General features: G+C 50.0%; 1 protein-coding gene across 1 annotated transcript in view; it reads left to right on the forward strand.

Annotated features, from left to right (window-relative positions):
- FMN1 (formin 1) overlaps positions 1-18,321 on the forward strand; it is a 374,657-nt gene that overhangs the window by 21,904 nt on the left and 334,432 nt on the right. The gene's annotated exons all lie outside the window — the stretch shown is intronic.

Here is an 18,321-nt window from a genome sequence, read left to right on the forward strand (position 1 = left end):
CAGGTGTTCGCCTAATATAAAAGTCGGCCCCTCCCGCGGCTCGCCTCAGATGCGGTGTGAGTTAGATGAGGGACAGTGCTGTTTATACCGGAGCTGCTGTAGGGAAAGAATTGGTAGTTAGTGTAGGCTTCAAGACCCCCCAAAGGTCCTTATTAGGGCCACTGATAGCTGTGTGTTGGCTGCTGTTAGCAGTGGGATTTTTTTTTTTCTCAAAATCGCCTCTGCAGACCGTTGCACCTGGCATTAGGGACAGAAGTGCTGCATAGGCAGGGAGAGTGTTAGGAGTGAGTGTAGCCTTCAAGAACCTCAACGGTCCTTTCTAGGGCCATATTTATCCGTGTGCAGTACTGTCCAGGCTGCTGTTGGCTGTGCTGCATTTTTTTTGGGCTTCTCAAAATCGCCTCTGCAGAGCATTCCACCCTCCATTGATACTGCAGGGAAAGAATTGTATAGGCAGGGCCACAACACAGTTATTATTCATAGAATATACGCAGTGCTGCCTGTTGGTGGGAAAAAACTGAAAACAAATCTATTTGTCCAGCCTCTGTCCGTCCTTACGGGCGGTGGACACGTGTGAGCTGCGTGAAAAACATTGCTAAATCATACGCAGCCAGCTACGCTTTACTGCTGGCTTCGCCATTTGCTTTCCTTAATTGGGAAAAAAAATACCTGCTCTCCAAGAGTTATAATAACTCTGCTACCCTCACGTTCTGTGACACATAAGCAGGGACACAGCACAGTTATTAAACTTCTCAGGTTCATTGAATATACGCAGTGCTGCCTGTTGGTGGGAAAAAACTGAAAACAAATCTATTTGTCCAGCCTCTGTCCGTCCTTACGGGCGGTGGACACGTGTGAGCTGCGTGAAAAACATTGCTAAATCATACGCAGCCAGCTACGCTTTACTGCTGGCTTCGCCATTTGCTTTCCTTAATTGGGAAAAAAAATACCTGCTCTCCAAGAGTTATAATAACTCTGCTACCCTCACGTTCTGTGACACATAAGCAGGGACACAGCACAGTTATTAAACTTCTCAGGTTCATTGAATATACGCAGTGCTGCCTGTTGGTGGGAAAAAACTGAAAAGAAATCTATTTGTCCAGCCTGTGTCCGTCCTTACGCCTGTGGAGACGTGTGAGCTGCGTGAAAAACATTGCTAAATCATACGCAGCCAGCTACGCTTTACTGCTGGCTTCGCCATTTGCTTTCCTTAATTGGGAAAAAAAATACCTGCTCTCCAAGAGTTATAATAACTCTGCTACCCTCACGTTCTGTGACACATAAGCAGGGACACAGCACAGTTATTAAACTTCTCAGGTTCATAGAATATACGCAGTGCTGCCTGTTGGTGGGAAAAAACTGAAAAGAAATCTATTTGTCCAGCCTGTGTCCGTCCTTACGCCTGTGGAGACGTGTGAGCTGCGTGAAAAACATTGCTAAATCATACGCACCCAGCTACGCTTTACTGCTGGCTTCGCCATTTGCTTTCCTTAATTGGGAAAAAAAATACCTGCTCTCCAAGAGTTATAATAACTCTGCTACCCTCACGTTCTGTGACACATAAGCAGGGACACAGCACAGTTATTAAACTTCTCAGGTTCATAGAATATACGCAGTGCTGCCTGTTGGTGGGAAAAAACTGAAAACAAATCTATTTGTCCAGCCTGTGTCCGTCCTTACGCCTGTGGAGACGTGTGAGCTGCGTGAAAAACATTGCTAAATCATACGCACCCAGCTACGCTTTACTGCTGGCTTCGCCATTTGCTTTCCTTAATTGGGAAAAAAAAATACCTGCTCTGCCACAGTTAATAACTCTGCTACCCTCACGTTCTGTGACACATAAGCAGGGACACAGCACAGTTATTAAACTTAGATAATTCATTCACTAGAGGCAGTGGGGCCTTTCGTTTTCCAAAAAGGGCAAAAATTATATTTGGCCTGCAGTCTTGCGCCAATTTATTTCCTGCCTGGGAAATCTAATCACTGGTAATACAGCATGCTGAGGGGTAGGGGTAAGCCTAGAAGACGTGGACGTGGACGTGGCCGAGGACGCGGAGGGCCAAGTGAGGGTGTGGGCACAGGCCAAGCTCCTGATCCAGGTGTGTCGCAGCTGTCTGCTGCGCGATTAGGAGAGAGGCACGTTTCTGGCGTCCCCACATTCATCGCCCAATTAATGGGTCCACGCGGGAGACGGTTATTAGAAAATGAGCAGTGTGAGCAGGTCCTGTCCTGGATGGCAGAAAGTGCTTCGAGCAACCTATCGTCTACCCGCAGTTCTGCGCCGTCCACTGCTGCCAATCCGAATCCTCTGTCTGCTGCTCCTCCTTCCTCCCAGCCTCCTCACTCCACTACAATAACACCTGGTCAGGAGCGGGAGCACTCCCAGGAACTGTTCTCGGGCCCCTGCTTAGATTGGGCAGCAGCGGTTCCTCTCCCACCAGAGGAGTTTATCGTCACTGATGCCCAACCATTCGAAAGTTCCCGGGGTCCGGGGGAAGAGGCTGGGGACTTCCGCCAACTGTCTCAACAACTTTCTGTGGGTCAGGAGGACGATGACGATCAGACACAGTTGTCTTGCAGTGAGGTAGTAGTAAGGGCAGTAAGTCCCAGGGAGCAGCGCACAGAGGATTCGGAGGAAGAGCAGCAGGACGATGAGGTGACTGACCCCACCTGGTGTGCAACGCTTACTCAGGAGGACAGGTCTTCAGAGGGGGAGTCAAGGGCATCAGCAGGGCAGGTTGCAAGAGGCAGTGCAGTGGCCAGGGGTAGAGGCAGGGCCAGACCGAATAATCCACCAAGTGTTTCCCAAAGCGCCCCCTCGCGCCATGCCACCCTGCGTAGGCCGAGGTGCTCTAAGGTCTGGCAGTTTTTCACAGAGACACCTGACGACCGACGAACAGTGGTGTGCAACCTTTGTCGCGCAAAGCTCAGCCGGGGAGCCAACACCAACAGCCTCACCACCACCACCATGCGCAGACATATGATGGCCAAGCACCCCGCAAGGTGGGACAAAGGCCGTTCACCGCCTCCGGTTTGCACCCCTGCCTCTCCCCCTGTGCCCCAACCTGCCACTGAGATGCAACCCCCCTCTCAGGACACAGGCACTACCGCCTCATGGCCTGCACCCACACCCTCATCTCCGCTGTCCTCGGCCCCATCCAGCAGTGTAGTTCAGCGCACCGTTCAGCCGTCGCTTGCGCAAGTGTTCGAGCGCAAGCGCAAGTACGCCGCCACGCACCCGCACGCTCAAACGTTAACCGTCCGCATCGCAAAATTCATCAGCCTTGAGATGCTGCCGTATAGGGTTGTGGAAACGGAGTCCTTCAAAAGTATCATGGAGGCGGCGGCCCCGCGCTACTCAGTTACCAGTCGCCACTACTTTTCCCGATGTGCCGTCCCAGCCCTGCACGACCACGTCTCCCGCAACATTGTGCGCGCCCTCACCAACGCGGTTACTGCCACGGTCCACTTAACTACGGACACGTGGACAAGCACAGGCGGGCAGGGCCACTACATCTCCCTGACGGCACATTGGGTGAATTTAGTGGAGGCTGGGACAGAGTCAGAGCCTGGGACCGCTCACGTCCTACCCACCCCCAGAATTGCGGGCCCCAGCTCGGTGGTGGTATCTGCGGAGGTGTATGCTTCCTCCACTAAAGCACCCTCCTCCTCCTCCTCCTCCTCTGTCTCACAATCAAGATGTGTTAGCAGCAGCATGTCGCCAGCAGTCGGTGTCGCGCGGTGTGGCAGCACAGCGGTGGGCAAGCGTCAGCAGGCCGTGCTGAAACTACTCAGCTTAGGCGATAAGAGGCACACGGCCCACGAACTGCTGCAGGGTCTGACACAGCAGACCGACCGCTGGCTTGCGCCGCTGAGCCTCCAACCGGGCATGGTCGTGTGTGACAACGGCCGTAACCTGGTGGCGGCTCTGCAGCTCGGCAGCCTCACGCACGTGCCATGCCTGGCCCACGTCTTTAATTTGGTGGTTCAGCGGTTTCTGAAAAGCTACCCACGCTTGTCAGACCTGCTCGTAAAGGCGCGCCGGGTCTGCGCACATTTCCGCAAGTCCCACACGGACGCTGCCACCCTGCGCACCCTGCAACATCACTTTAAGCTGCCAGTGCACCGACTGCTGTGCGACGTGCCCACACGGTGGAACTCTACGCTCCACATGTTGGCCAGGCTCTATGAACAGCGTAGAGCTATAGTCGAATACCAACTCCAACATGGGCGGCGCAGTGGGAGTCAGCCTCCTCAATTCCTTTCAGAAGAGTGGGCCTGGTTGGCAGACATCTGCCATGTCCTTGGTAATTTTGAGGAGTCTACCCAGGTGGTGAGCGGCGATGCTACAATCATTAGCGTCACCATTCCTCTGCTATGCATCTTGAGAAATTCCCTGCAAACCATAAAGGCAGCTGCTTTGCGCTCGGAAACGGGGGCGGGGGAAGACAGTATGCCGCTGGATAGTCAGGGCACCCTCCTGTCTATTTCTCAGCGCGTACAGGAGGAGGAGGAGGAGCATGAGGAGGATGAGGAGGAGGGGGAAGAGACAGCTTGGCCCGCTGCTGACGGTACACCGGCTGATTGCCTGTCATCCTTTCAGCGTGTATGGCCTGAGGAGGAGGAGGAGGAGGATCCTGAAAGTGATCTTCCTAGTGAAGACAGCCATGTGTTGCGTACAGGTACCCTGGCACACATGGCTGACTTCATGTTAGGATGCCTTTCTCGTGACCCTCGCGTTGCACGCATTCTGGCCACTACGGATTACTGGGTGTACACACTGCTCGATCCACGGTATAAGGAGAACCTGCCCACTCTGATTCCCGAAGAGGAAAGGGGTTCGAGAGTGTTGCTATACCACAGGACCCTTGCGGACAAGCTGATGGTAAAATTCCCAGCCGACAGCGCTAGTGGCAGAAGGCGCAGTTCCGAGGGCCATGTTGCAGGGGATGTGCGTAGATCGAGCAGCATGTACATCCCAGGCAGTGCAACAGTCTTTAAGGGCCTGGCCAGCTTTATGGCTCCCCACCAAGACTGTGTCACCGCTCCCCAGTCACGGCTGAGTCGGCGGGAGCACTGCAAAAGGATGGTGAGGGAGTACGTAGCGGATCGCACGACCATCCTTGGTGACGCCTCTGCCCCCTACAACTACTGGGTGTCGAAGCTGGACACGTGGCCTGAACTAGCCCTGTATGCCCTTGAGGTGCTTGCTTGTCCTGCGGCTAGCGTGTTGTCGGAGAGGGTGTTTAGTGCGGCTGGGGGAATCATCACCGATAAGCGTAGCCGCTTGTCAACCGACAGTGCCGACAGGCTAACACTCATCAAGATGAACAAAGGCTGGATTTCGCCAGACTTCTGTTCTCCACCAGCGGACAGCAGCGATACGTAAGCAATACGTAGGCTGCACCCGCGGATGGAAGCTACGTTCTCTCTCACCATCCAAAACGGGGACATTTGTGCTTCATCAATCTGTGTCTAATATTCCTCCTCCTCCTCCTCCTGCTCCTCCTCCTGAAACCTCACGTAATCACGCTGAACGGGCAATTTTTCTTAGGGCCACAAGGCTCACTCAAATAATTTTTCAGAACAATTTTTATAAGTTTCAATTAGCTTAAAAGCGTTGGAACTTTAACTTGAACCAATTTTTCGTTACACTGGGCTGCCTCCAGGCCTAGTTACCACTTAAGCCACATTAACCAAAGCGATTCACCTGCCATCTTGGTTGGGCATGGCCAATTTTTACTGAGGTACATTAGTACTGTTGGTACACCAATTTTTTGGGGCCCTCACCTACAGTGTAATCATAGTAATTTCTATGTTCTTCGCCTGCACTCATGGTACAGAAAGGTGTGTGGGGTTGGCCTACAGTTTAGCTACATAAATGTCACTTGTGCCTTGGCTATACTAAGGCTACTGAAATGGAACGAAGACTGCGCTCCCGCTATACTGCTGCTTCAGAATTGTTACTGGGGCCTGTCTTGAGTGCTACTATTGCTTACATGGAACGAAGACTGCGCTCCCGCTATACTGCTGCTTCAGACTTGTTACTGGGGCCTGTCTTGAGTGCTACTATTGCTTACATGGAACGAAGACTGCGCTCCCGCTATACTGCTGCTTCAGAATTGTTACTGGGGCCTGTCTTGAGTGCTACTATTGCTTACATGGAACGAAGACTGCGCTCCCGCTATACTGCTGCTTCAGACTTGTTACTGGGGCCTGTCTTGAGTGCTACTATTGCTTACATGGAACGAAGACTGCGCTCCCGCTATACTGCTGCTTCAGAATTGTTACTGGGGCCTGTCTTGAGTGCTACTATTGCTTACATGGAACGGACACGTGGAGAGGACACGTAGTGCCTCAAAAACATCCCCCTCCTCCTCCAACAGGGAAAACATTGTTGGCAAATGCCTTTGCATTGGTTCGTCTGGTGGCAGTCCAAGAATTTCACCTTTACCGACACTACAAGAGAGCCCCCCCACCATCCCCCCGCCACGGCCCACTTAATCCTGGCCACATTCCGAAAACCAACAAAATACAACCGTGGTACTAGGTCCGCAGTCACCACCACATTACCACCAACGCGGTTACTGTTAAGGTGCATATAACCACGGACACGTGGAGAGGACACGTAGTGCCTCAAAAACATCCCCCTCCTCCTCCAACAGGGAAAACATTGTTGGCAAATGCCTTTGCATTGGTTCGTCTGGTGGCAGTCCAAGAATTTCACCTTTACCGACACTACAAGACAGCCCCCCCACCATCCCCCCGCCACGGCCCACTTAATCCTGGCCACATTCCGAAAACCAACAAAATACAACCGTGGTACTAGGTCCGCAGTCACCACCACATTACCACCAACGCGGTTACTGTTAAGGTGCATATAACCACGGACACGTGGAGAGGACACGTAGTGCCTCAAAAACATCCCCCTCCTCCTCCAACAGGGAAAACATTGTTGGCAAATGCCTTTGCATTGGTTCGTCTGGTGGCAGTCCAAGAATTTCACCTTTACCGACACTACAAGAGAGCCCCCCCACCATCCCCCCGCCACGGCCCACTTAATCCTGGCCACATTCCGAAAACCAACAAAATACAACCGTGGTACTAGGTCCGCAGTCACCACCACATTACCACCAACGCGGTTACTGTTAAGGTGCATATAACCAGTCTGACTGGGGCATGCAGACACCTTGACAGAATGAATAGTGTGTGGCACATAGGTTCCCCATTGCTATGCCCACGTGTGCAGCTCCTGATGGCGGTGGCACAGGATTGTATTTCTCATTGCTTCTGTACAGCATTGTGGGCTATCGCCCCGCCCCTATTAAAGAGGGTCGCTACCTAGCCGTGCCAACCCTGTGCAGTGTGTGCCTGCGGTCCCTCGTCGTGGCAGACGCACTTCTAAATAGACATGAGGGTGGTGTGGCATGAGGGCAGCTGAAGGCTGCGCAGGGACAGTTTGGTGTGCGCTGTGGGGGGGAGGGGGTGCGGTTGGGCAGCATGTAACTCAGGAGAAGTGGCAGCGGAGTGTCATCCAGGCAGTGATTGTGCTTTGTTGGAGGTAGTGTGGTGCTTAGCAAAGGTATGCCATGCTAATGAGCGGTTTTCAGAAGTAAAAGTTGTTGGGAGGGGGGGGGGGGGCCCGCTCTTGCCGCTATTGTGGCTTAATAGTGGGACCTGTGAACTTAGGATGCAGCCCAACATGTAGCCCCTCGCCTGCCCTATCCGTCACTGTGTCATTCCCATCACTTTCCTGAATTGCCCAGATTTTCACACATGAAAACCTTAGCGAGCATCGGCGAAATACAAAAATGTTCTGGTCGCCCATTGACTTCAATGGGGTTCGTTGTTCGAAACGAACCCTCGAGCATCACGGGAAGTTCGTTACGAATAACGAACACCCGAACATTTTGGTGTTCGCTCATCTCTAATCTTTAGCCTTAAGGCCCCTTCACTCGGATGTATTTGCACATGCTGTATACAGAGAATAGGGGGGTTGTGCACAATTGCGCTGCACAAAAAAAAACCAAACACAAGAATGCTCTATTTTCCTGTATGTTTGCACAGGTGAAGAATACCTCTGGCGCTCATTAAAGAATTTGGCCATTTGCTGGGAGCATCGGTGCATTTAAAAAATCCAAAAAAATACAGTTTCGCATACTAAAACGCAACTTTAATTTGGTAAAAACTCATGCAAATACTCTTGCTCTTGTGTGAAAAGTGCCCTAAGCAACAGGAAACAAATATACAGCAACCTGATGGGTGTATTTGCTGCAGGGTAATGACTCTGTACCCATGCATACGGCTGGAGTTGTAAGGGTGTAGTGCGTTAACCTGTCATGGTGGCACTTACCAACTCCTGGTCTCAGAGGGAGTTACCACAGCAAAGGATAGGGCCAGTAGTCCTCAGGATTAGGGCAGTAGTAGTTGTCAAGTTGGTGACACCACTGTTCCATACACCGGCATTCATACACAACGGATTAATAAACATTGGACAAGTGTAATGTACCTCGGTTCCTCAGGAACGGTTGAGGCCCGGTAAACTTTACTTGGAAATTAACCTTTTGCAAACAGGTAATGAATCACAGGTATCATTCACTTGTAGACATTATAGGCAGAAGCTCAGAGGTTGGGAGTAAAAGAAACACAGGAACAATACGGCCCCGTAGTCTATATTATCTACGTCACCGGTATATATATATATATGTATATATATATATGTATATATATATATATATATATATATATATATATATATATATATATATATATATATATAATTAGTGTGTAGGTGTATATAATATACATACACACCTACACACTCCGGAGGAGGTAAAAGAACAGGAATACACTCTGGCCATAAATCACTTAGAAGAAGGCTTAGCCTAGATGCACCCCGCACATTCTCTGTGTGGGGGTCACAATCACATACCTCTGTGTGGTGGTCCTATTGGCGGACGCCACACAGGAAAAATAAATGCCTGTAGTGTGAACAGGTACCTGGTATGATGGATCACTTTATACAGGAATACATGGCGTTTGCTCTTCTCTGTGGAATTTAGGACTCACTCGTTCTCTCATGCATTTTACATGCAGTAGGGATGTCTCCTCCATATTAGACATGGGGAAACCAGAGGTGTTTCCCTACACCCCTGCAGTTTCTCCAAAGAATCAGGGAAGATCCTTAGCTCCTCCATAGGGAGCCACTCCTTCTCCATTTTCGATACAGGAAAGCTGAAGGTGCTTCCCTGTATCACTGTGGATCCTCCAACAGCATTGCTAGATGGATCATTCATCATCGACCACCTTTCCCACTCTCAGACACTCTTTTATCACCTCACTTGTACCACATGACACAATAGGAAAGATACATTCAGCAGCAGAGCTGACAGGCGATGATTTTATGTAATTTAACCCTTCAGATGCTGCAGTTGTGCAACACGCATACAGAAAATGGACATGACCGTTTTGCACAGTGCATCCACATGTGACAGAACATGTATGACAATTATGGAGGGGACCAGGATGTTCTGGGACACTACAAATAGAACTTATGATCTGGTGGATTGTGCTTCCAACGAACGGAGGTATAAGAAGTAATATATACTTCTAGTTTACATAGTAATATAGTGGCCCAAAACATCATCCTGGTCCCTTCCAAAAATGTCATACATGTTTTGTCCGTTGTTGATGCACTGTGCAAAATCCGTCTTGTCATTTCCAGTGTGTGTTGCACAGCTGCAGCGCTTGAGAGGTTATCTTTAATAACATCCAAGTTGGCATGTAAATGTATCATGTGTTAAGTCATGTGGTATGAGACAGTATATAAGTAGGAGTGCTTGAGCGCAGGAAAGGAGTTCCAAAAGGTTTTCAATCTGTATTCAGAGGAGTCAATCTTCTGGAGTGGAGGTCAGAGTCTAACACAGAGCTACATAGAGGCACCCTCAACCTCCTAGTAGTGAAGATGAAAGCGGAGGTGAGATTTCCCTTCATGTTTGAATTCTCGATGTGAGTCGAATGAGTCCCCAATAGTGAGAGAGCAATTGTAAGTAATTCTTCAGGCAAGGTCAGTGTAAAGGTACTACCTCTCCGTTTAATTTTCCTACGCGGCCGTCCAGAGCCAGGATCACCGCGTAGAGGCACATCCTTTAATTGTCATACCCACTCGTCTCTGAGTCAGGGGGGAGCTACTGCAAGAGAAATAATCTTTACTACATTTGAAAGTCATTTGCCTGGACTGTAAAGTCTTAAAGTGAATTGCCTTGTATAAATCTGTTTGCAAGTTTTTCAAGTAAAAATGTATGCCGGGCCCTAACTATTCCTAGGGACCCATGGTACTCAAAGACTATCTGTCTACATTTATTCTCTGCTGAGGGTCATTCCAGTTTGTAGGAATGGTGGTGTTGCACGTGACAACTACATCCCCTATTTTTCTGTTGATTGGCACTCCCTATCATAGGGGTGTCTATGGTGGCCTGTAATGTTACTCTGGCCTTGGCTGCATGTATTCCTCCAGAAAGGAGTCCTGGTAAGTGCCACCGTGACACATCAGCACTATACCCTCCCAGCTCCCCATGTATTTCAGGTGTCCGCGGTCTCCCTATGGGACACTGCAGTAATATGAAGACTAGCAATATCTACTATGAACCATACAAATATTACAATTGCGTCTTGCATTCCTAAGCTTCAATATAAGTAAACGTGCATCATCAAAACCAGAGAATCTTATGTTTCTGTTCCACATTCCATAACTTCTATTTTTCCAGCAAAATGGTTGCATGAAGGCTTGTTTTTTGGGACAACGTGCATTTTTAAATAGTACTCGTTACTGTAGCATATAATATATTGATAATTTAGTGGGGGTGAAATGGAGAAAAAAAATCAATTGCAGCATTTTGGTGGGGGTGGGGGGTGGTTTTTATGCCATTCATGGTGCAGTAAAACTAACTTGCACTTTATTCTGCAGGTCAGTACAATTTATGGCATTACCAAATTTATCTAGTATTAATGGTGTGTGTGACTTATGAACTTGATATTTTACACACCAGTAATGTTATTAAGATGTACTTTATTTACAACTACCAATTTTTTTTTAATTGTTTTTTATCCTAACAGATTTGCTTTTTATGTTTGCTTTTCGACCATTTCAATCTCTAATTGACTTTTTTATTTCATTTTCTTTTTTTCTTTTACTTTTTATTTACCTTTACCTACCTACTTTTATACCTACTTGCAAACACTTTGGGTACTTGTCTAGCTGTTTGAAGGGATCTGCAATAGAGATGAGCGAGCACCAAAATGCTCGGGTGCTCGTTACTCGGGACGAAATTATCGCGGTGCTCTAGGGTTCGTTTCGAGTAACGAACCCCATTGAAGTCAATGGGCGACTCGAGCATTTTTGTATATCGCCGATGCTCGCTAAGGTTTCCATTTGTGAAAATCTGGGCAATTCAAGAAAGTGATGGGAACGACACAGCAACGGATAGGGCAGGCGAGGGGCTGCATGTTGGGCTGTATCTCAAGTTCCCAGGTCCCACTATTAAGCCACAATAGCGGCAAGAGTGCCCCCCCCCCCTCCCAACAAGTCTTACTTCTGAAAAACCCTAATTAGCAATGCATACCTTAGCTAAGCACCACACTACCTCCAACAAAGCACAATCACTGCCTGCATGACACTCCGCTGCCACTTCTCCTGGGTTACATGCTGCCAACCCCCCCCCCCCCCCCCCGCACGACCCAGTGTCCACAGCGCACACCAAAGTGTCAGTGTCCCTGCGCAGCCTTCAGCTGCCCTCATGCCACACCACCCTCATGTCTATTTATACGTGCGTCTGCAGTGTGTGCCTGCGGTTCCTCCTCATGGCAGAGGGTTGGCACGGCTAGGCAGCGACCCTCTTTAAAAGGAGCGGGGCGGTAGCCCATAATGCTGTACAGAAGCAATGAGAAATATAATCCTGTGCCACCGCCATCAGGAGCTGCACACGTGGACATAGCAATGGGGAACCTATGTGCCACACACTATTCATTCTGTCAAGGTGTCTGCATGCCCCAGTCAGACCGCGTTTTTTTATAAATAGTCACAGGCAGGTACAACTCCGCAATGGGAATTCCGTGTGCACCCACAGCATGGGTAGCTCCCTGGAACCCACCGGCGGTACATAAATATATCCCATTGCATTGCCCATCACAGCTGAGGTAATGTCATGTTAAATGCAGGTGGGCTTCGTCCCACACTGCATGCCCCAGTCAGACTGGGGTTCTTTAGAAGTAGACACATGCAGTTACAACTCCCTGTGGACCCACAGCATGGGTGGCTCCCTGGAACCCACCGGCGGTACATAAATATATCCCATTGCAGTGCCCAGCACAGCTGATGTAACATCAGCTTTAATGCAGGTGGGCAAAAAATTAATTGAATTACACTGTAGGTGAGGGCCCCAAAAAATTGGTGTACCAACAGTACTAATGTACGTCAGAAAAATTGCCCATGCCCAACCAAGAGGGCAGGTGAAACCCATTAATCGCTTTGGTTAATATGGCTTAATTTGTAACTAGGCCTGGAGGCAGCCCAGTTAAAATAAAAATTGGTTCAGGTGAAAGTTTCAACGCTTTAATGAGCATTGAAACGTATAAAAATTGTTTACAAAAATTATATGACTGAGCCTTGTGGCCCTAAGAAAAATTGCCCGTTCGGCGTGATTACGTCAGGTTTCAGGAGGAGGAGCAGGAGGAGGAGGATGAATATTATACACAGATTGATGAAGCTAAAAGGTCCACGTTTTTGATGGTGATAGAGAACAATGCTTTCATCTGCGGGTGCAGCCTACGTATTGTTTAGGTATCGCTGCTGTCCGCTGGTGGAGAAGAGAAGTCTGGGGAAATCCAGGCTTTGTTCATCTTGATGAGTGTAAGCCTGTCGGCACTGTCGGTTGACAGGCGGGTACGCTTATCTGTGATGATTCCCCCAGCCGCACTAAACACCCTCTCTGACAAGACGCTAGCCGCAGGACAAGCAAGCACCTCCAGGGCATACAGCGCGAGTTCAGGCCACGTGTCCAGCTTCGACACCCAGTAGTTGTAGGTGGCAGAGGCGTCACGGAGGACGGTCGAGCGATCGGCTACGTACTCCCTCACCATCCTTTTACAGTGCTCCCGCCGACTCAGCCTTGACTGGGGAGCGGTGACACAGTCTTGCTGGGGAGCCATAAAGCTGTCAAAGGCCTTAGAGAGTGTTCCCCTGTCTGTGCTGTACATGCTGCCTGATCTCTGCGCCTCCCCTGCTACCTGGCCCTCGGAACTGCGCCTTCGGCCACTAGCGCTGTCGGATGGGAATTTTACCATCAGTTTGTCCGCCAGGGTCCTGTGGTATAGCATCACTCTCGAACCCCTTTCCTCTTCAGGTATGAGAGTGGAAAGGTTCTCCTTATACCGTGGGTCGAGCAGTGTGTACACCCAGTAATCCGTAGTGGCCAGAATGCGTGTAACGCGAGGGTCATGAGAAAGGCATCTTAACATGAAGTCCGCCATGTGTGCAGGGTACCTGTACGCAACACATGGCTGTCCGCACTAGGAAGATCACTTTCAGGATCCTCCTCCTCCTCCTGCCATACACGCTGAAAGGATGACAGGCAAGTAGCATGGGTACCCTCAGCATTGGGCCAAGCTGTCTCTTCCCCCTTATGCTCCTCCTCCTCCTGAACGCGCTGAGATATAGACAGGAGGGTGCTCTGACTATCCAGCGACATACTGTCTTCCCCCGGCTCTGTTTCCGAGCGCAAAGCGTCTGCCTTTATGCTTTGCAGGGAACTTCTCAAGAGGCATAGCAGAGGAATGGTGACGCTAATGATTGCAGCATCGCCGCTCACCATCTGGGTAGACTCCTCAAAGTTTCCAAGGACCTGGCAGATGTCTGCCAACCAGGCCCACACTTCTGTAAAGAATTGAGGAGGCTGACTCCCACTGCGCCGCCCATGTTGGAGTTGGTATTCCACTATAGCTCTACGCTGCTCATAGAGCCTGGCCAACATGTGGAGCATAGAGTTCCACCGTGTGGGCATGTCGCACAGCAGTCGGTGCACTGGCAGATGAAATCGATGTTGCAGGGTGGCAGCGTCTGTGTGGGACTTGCGGAAATGTGCACAGAGCCGGCGCACCTTTCCGAGCAGGTCTGACAAGCGTGGGTAGCTTTTCAGAAAGCGCTGAACCACCAAATTAAAGACGTGGGCCAGGCATGGCACGTGCGTGAGGCTGCCGAGCTGCAGAGCCGCCACCAGGTTACGGCCGTTGTCACACACGACCATGCCCGGTTGGAGGCTCAGCGGCGCAAGCCAGCGGTCGGTCTGCTCTGTCAGACCCTGCAGCAGTTCGTGGGCCGTGTGCCTCTTCTCTCCTAAGCTGAGTAGTTTCAGCACGGCCTGCTGACGCTTGCCCACCGCTGTGCTGCCACGCCGCGTGACACCGACTGCTGGCGACGTGCTGCTGCTGACACATCTTGATTGCGAGACAGAGGTTGCGTAGGAGGAGGGTGGTTTAGTGGAGGAAGCATACACCCCCGCAGATACCACCACCGAGCTGGGGCACGCAATTCGGGGGGTGGGTAGGACGTGAGCGGTCCCAGGCTCTGACTCTGTCCCAGCCTCCACTAAATTCACCCAATGTGCCGTCAGGGAGATATAGTGGCCCTGCCCGCCTGTGCTTGTCCACGTGTCCGTTGTTACGTGGACCTTGGCAGTAACCGCGTTGGTGAGGGCGCGTACAATGTTGCGGGAGACGTGGTCGTGCAGGCCTGGGACGGCACATCGGGAGAAGTAGTGGCGACTGGGAACCGAGTAGCGCGGGGCCGCCGCCGCCATCATGCTTTTGAAAGCCTCCGTTTCCACAAGCCTATACGGCAGCATCTCTAGGCTGATCAATTTTGCAATGTGCACGTTTAACGCTTGAGCGTGCGGGTGCGTGGCGTTGTACTTGCGCTTGCGCTCAAACTGTGGCGCTAGCGACGTCTGGACGCTACGCTGAGAGACATTGCTGGATGGGGCCGAGGACAGCGGAGGTGAGGGTGTGGGTGCAGGCCAGGAGACGGTAGTGCCTGTGTCCTCAGAGGGGGGTTGGATCTCAGTGGCAGGTTGGGGCACAGGGGGAGAGGCAGTGGTGCAAACCGGAGGCGGTGAACGGGCATCGTCCCACCTTGTGGGGTGCTTGGCCATCATATGCCTGCGCATGCTGTTGGTGGTGCCTCCCCAGCTGATCTTGGCGCGACAAAGGTTGCACACCACTGTTCGTCGGTCGTCAGGCGTCTCTGTGAAAAACTGCCACACCGTAGAGCACCTTGACCTGTGCAGGGTGGCATGGCGCGAGGGGGCGCTTTGGGAAACAGTTGGTGGATTATTCGGTCTGGCCCTGCCTCTACCCCTGGCCACCGCACTGGCTCGGCCTGTGCCCACACCCTGACTTGGGCCTCCGCGTCCTCGCCCGCGTCCACGTCCTATAGGCCTACCCCTACCCCTCAGCATGGTGTATTACCAGTGATTTGATTTCCCAGGCAGGAAAAAAATTGGCGCAAGCCTGCAGCCAAAATAGATTTTTTTCCCTTGTTTTTCAAAGGACAAGCCACACTGCGTGTATTCAATGAATACTACTAAGTTTAATAACTGTTGTGGCCCTGCAAATGTGTCACAGAACTGCAGTTTTGCAAAGTTATTTGCTACAGCAGATCAGGGATTTCCCATGCAGGAAAAAAATTGGCGCAATCCTGCAGTAAAACGTAGCTGGCTGCGTCTGATTTTTTTTTTTAACCTTCTGCACGCAGCACACACGTACCCAGAGCCCTGAGGACTGTCAGAGGCAGGCGAAATAGAATTTTTTCCCTTGTTTTTCAAAGGAAAAGCCACACTGCGTCTATTCAATGAATAATGTATGTCTTCTGGCCCTGCCTACACAATTCTATCCCTGTAGTATTAATGCCGGGTGCAATGGTCTGCACAGCCGGTTTTGAGAAGAAAAAAAAAAATGCAACACTGCTAACAGCAGCCTGGACAGTACTGCACACGGATAGATGTGGCCCTAGAAAGGACCGTTGGGGTTCTTGAAGCCTACACTCACTGCTAACACTCTCCCTGCCTAACCACCACTTCTGTCCCTATTGCAGGGCGCAATGCTCTGCAGATCCAATTTTGAAAATAAAAATAAAAATACAGTGCTAACACAGTACTGCACACTATTAGATGTGGCCCTGAGAAGGACCGTTGGGGTTCTTGAAGCCTACACTAACTCCTAACACTCTCCCTACAGCAGCTCCAGCACGATAGCACTTTCCCTCAGCTAACTCACAAGGCATCTGAGCCGAGCCGCGGGAGGGGCCGATTTTTATACTCGGGTGACATCAGATCTCCCCAGCCACTCACAGCAGGGGGGTGGTATAGGGCTTGAACGTCACAGGGGGAAGTTGTAATGCCTTCCCTGTCTTTCAATTGGCCAAAAAAGCGCGTTAACGTTTCAGAGAGGAAACTGAAAGTAACCGGAACACCGCGTAGTACTTGTTACGAGTAACGAGCATCCCGAACACCCTAATATTCGCACGAATATCAAGCTCGGACGAGTACGTTCGCTCATCTCTAATGTACAACCCTACATGATTTTTTATTTTTTTCTCCTCATTATATGCTGAGGTTCCATGGCGACCGTTTCAGGAAATGCAAAATCTTGATTTAACAAACTCCAAACTTTAAGTCCTTGAAATCACGAAGCGAATGAGACAGCAAAGAGCCAATGAAAGTGAAGAACAGCGATCTGCAAGGCTGCAGCAAGTGGCTCCTAAGCGTGATTTATATATATATATATATAATTTATATAATTTATATTAGTGTGTGGAAGAGACAGTAGGTGGGGATAGAAGCTAGTCAAATGGTAGTGTGATGGCACAGCGGGATTATCAGGTTGCTTTTGAAGGTGTCACGGAAAACTGGAAACTGCAGAAAAATCACAGAAAACAGCCATATACCTACCAATGTACTAACACAAGATAGAAGGGAAGGTAAAAACCCCTCCTTAAACATGCAGACAGCCAAAGTGCCAAATGCAGGAGGAGGGGGTGGCTACATGGTACTATAGGACCAGAGATTACATGTGGGGAGGTATCATGCAACTAGATTAGAGAAGTATAGAGTGAACCACCTTGTATGTCATTATTATTTTTAATCCAATTGTGTGGACAATGGGTTGCTGATGAAGGGTTTGGCCAAGAGAAGAGGCAAAAAAATAATAGGAAAGGTGAATTAGCCAGGCAACAGAGTTGAGAATGGATTGCAGGGATGCAAGAGTTTTTTTTCGCTGGAAGGCTGCATAGAAGGATCTTGCAGTTGTCTAGGCAGGAGATGATGAGGGCATGCACTAGGCATGGTTGTTGACTCAACTATAAGGAAAGCTTTATATCCAAGAGATGTTTTTGAGTTGGAGATGGCAGGAGGTAGTGAGGGCTTCTATGTATGGTTTGAAGGGCAGGATAGAATCAACTGTTACCATGAGAAAGCAAGCTTGTAAGATTGGTAAATGTAGAACCATTAACTATGATTTGATGTATCTAGTAGAGGTGTTAAGTGAGGTGGGTGAAATACTTTTTTTTCCCCGCACAGAAATAGGACATGCCGCGGTTTGTTTGCCGCGCGAGATTTCGCGCGGCCAAACCGCGGCCGGCTGCATAGGATTGCGTTTTGTTAACGCAATCCTATGCAGGCTTGCAGCGGCGGAAATCCCGTGGGAAATCCCACCGCGGAATTTCCGTTCGTGTGCAGGCGCCCTTAGTCAGACCTCATCTGGAATAAACACTTGAATGTGGTGTGCTGTGCTGTCAGCTTGCTCACTTTTCAAGCAAGAGTGGATTACCCTTTTTCCTTGTATGGAATCTCTCATCTGGAATACTGTGTCCAGTTCTGGGCACCCCAATTAAAGGAAATACATCAACAAACTGGAGCAGAGAAGAGCTATCAGGATGGTGAGCAGTCTGCAAATCATGTCCTATGAGCAATGGTTAACGGATCTGGGAATGTTTAGCTTGCAAAAAGGAAGGCTGAGGGGAGACTTAAAGGGGTTTCCAGTGAAACACTATTGCTGGACTATCATCAGGCTAGGTCTTCAATAGTTGCTTGGCTGGGGCTGTTGCTTGGGACACCGAACGATCAACTGAGTGGGTCCATGGTGTCAGCTGGTGTTTGTAACTGCAGGCACGGCTCCCATTTTAATGAGAGCTGGGCCTGCAGGTACAAGCCCCGGCCACTAAACAGAGGTCGGCGTGGAGGCTTCGATCACAGACCATCAACTATTGATGAC

The sequence above is a fragment of the Eleutherodactylus coqui genome, chromosome 6 (genome assembly GCF_035609145.1).
Source record: "Eleutherodactylus coqui strain aEleCoq1 chromosome 6, aEleCoq1.hap1, whole genome shotgun sequence".
NCBI classification, from domain to species: Eukaryota; Metazoa; Chordata; class Amphibia; order Anura; family Eleutherodactylidae; genus Eleutherodactylus; species Eleutherodactylus coqui.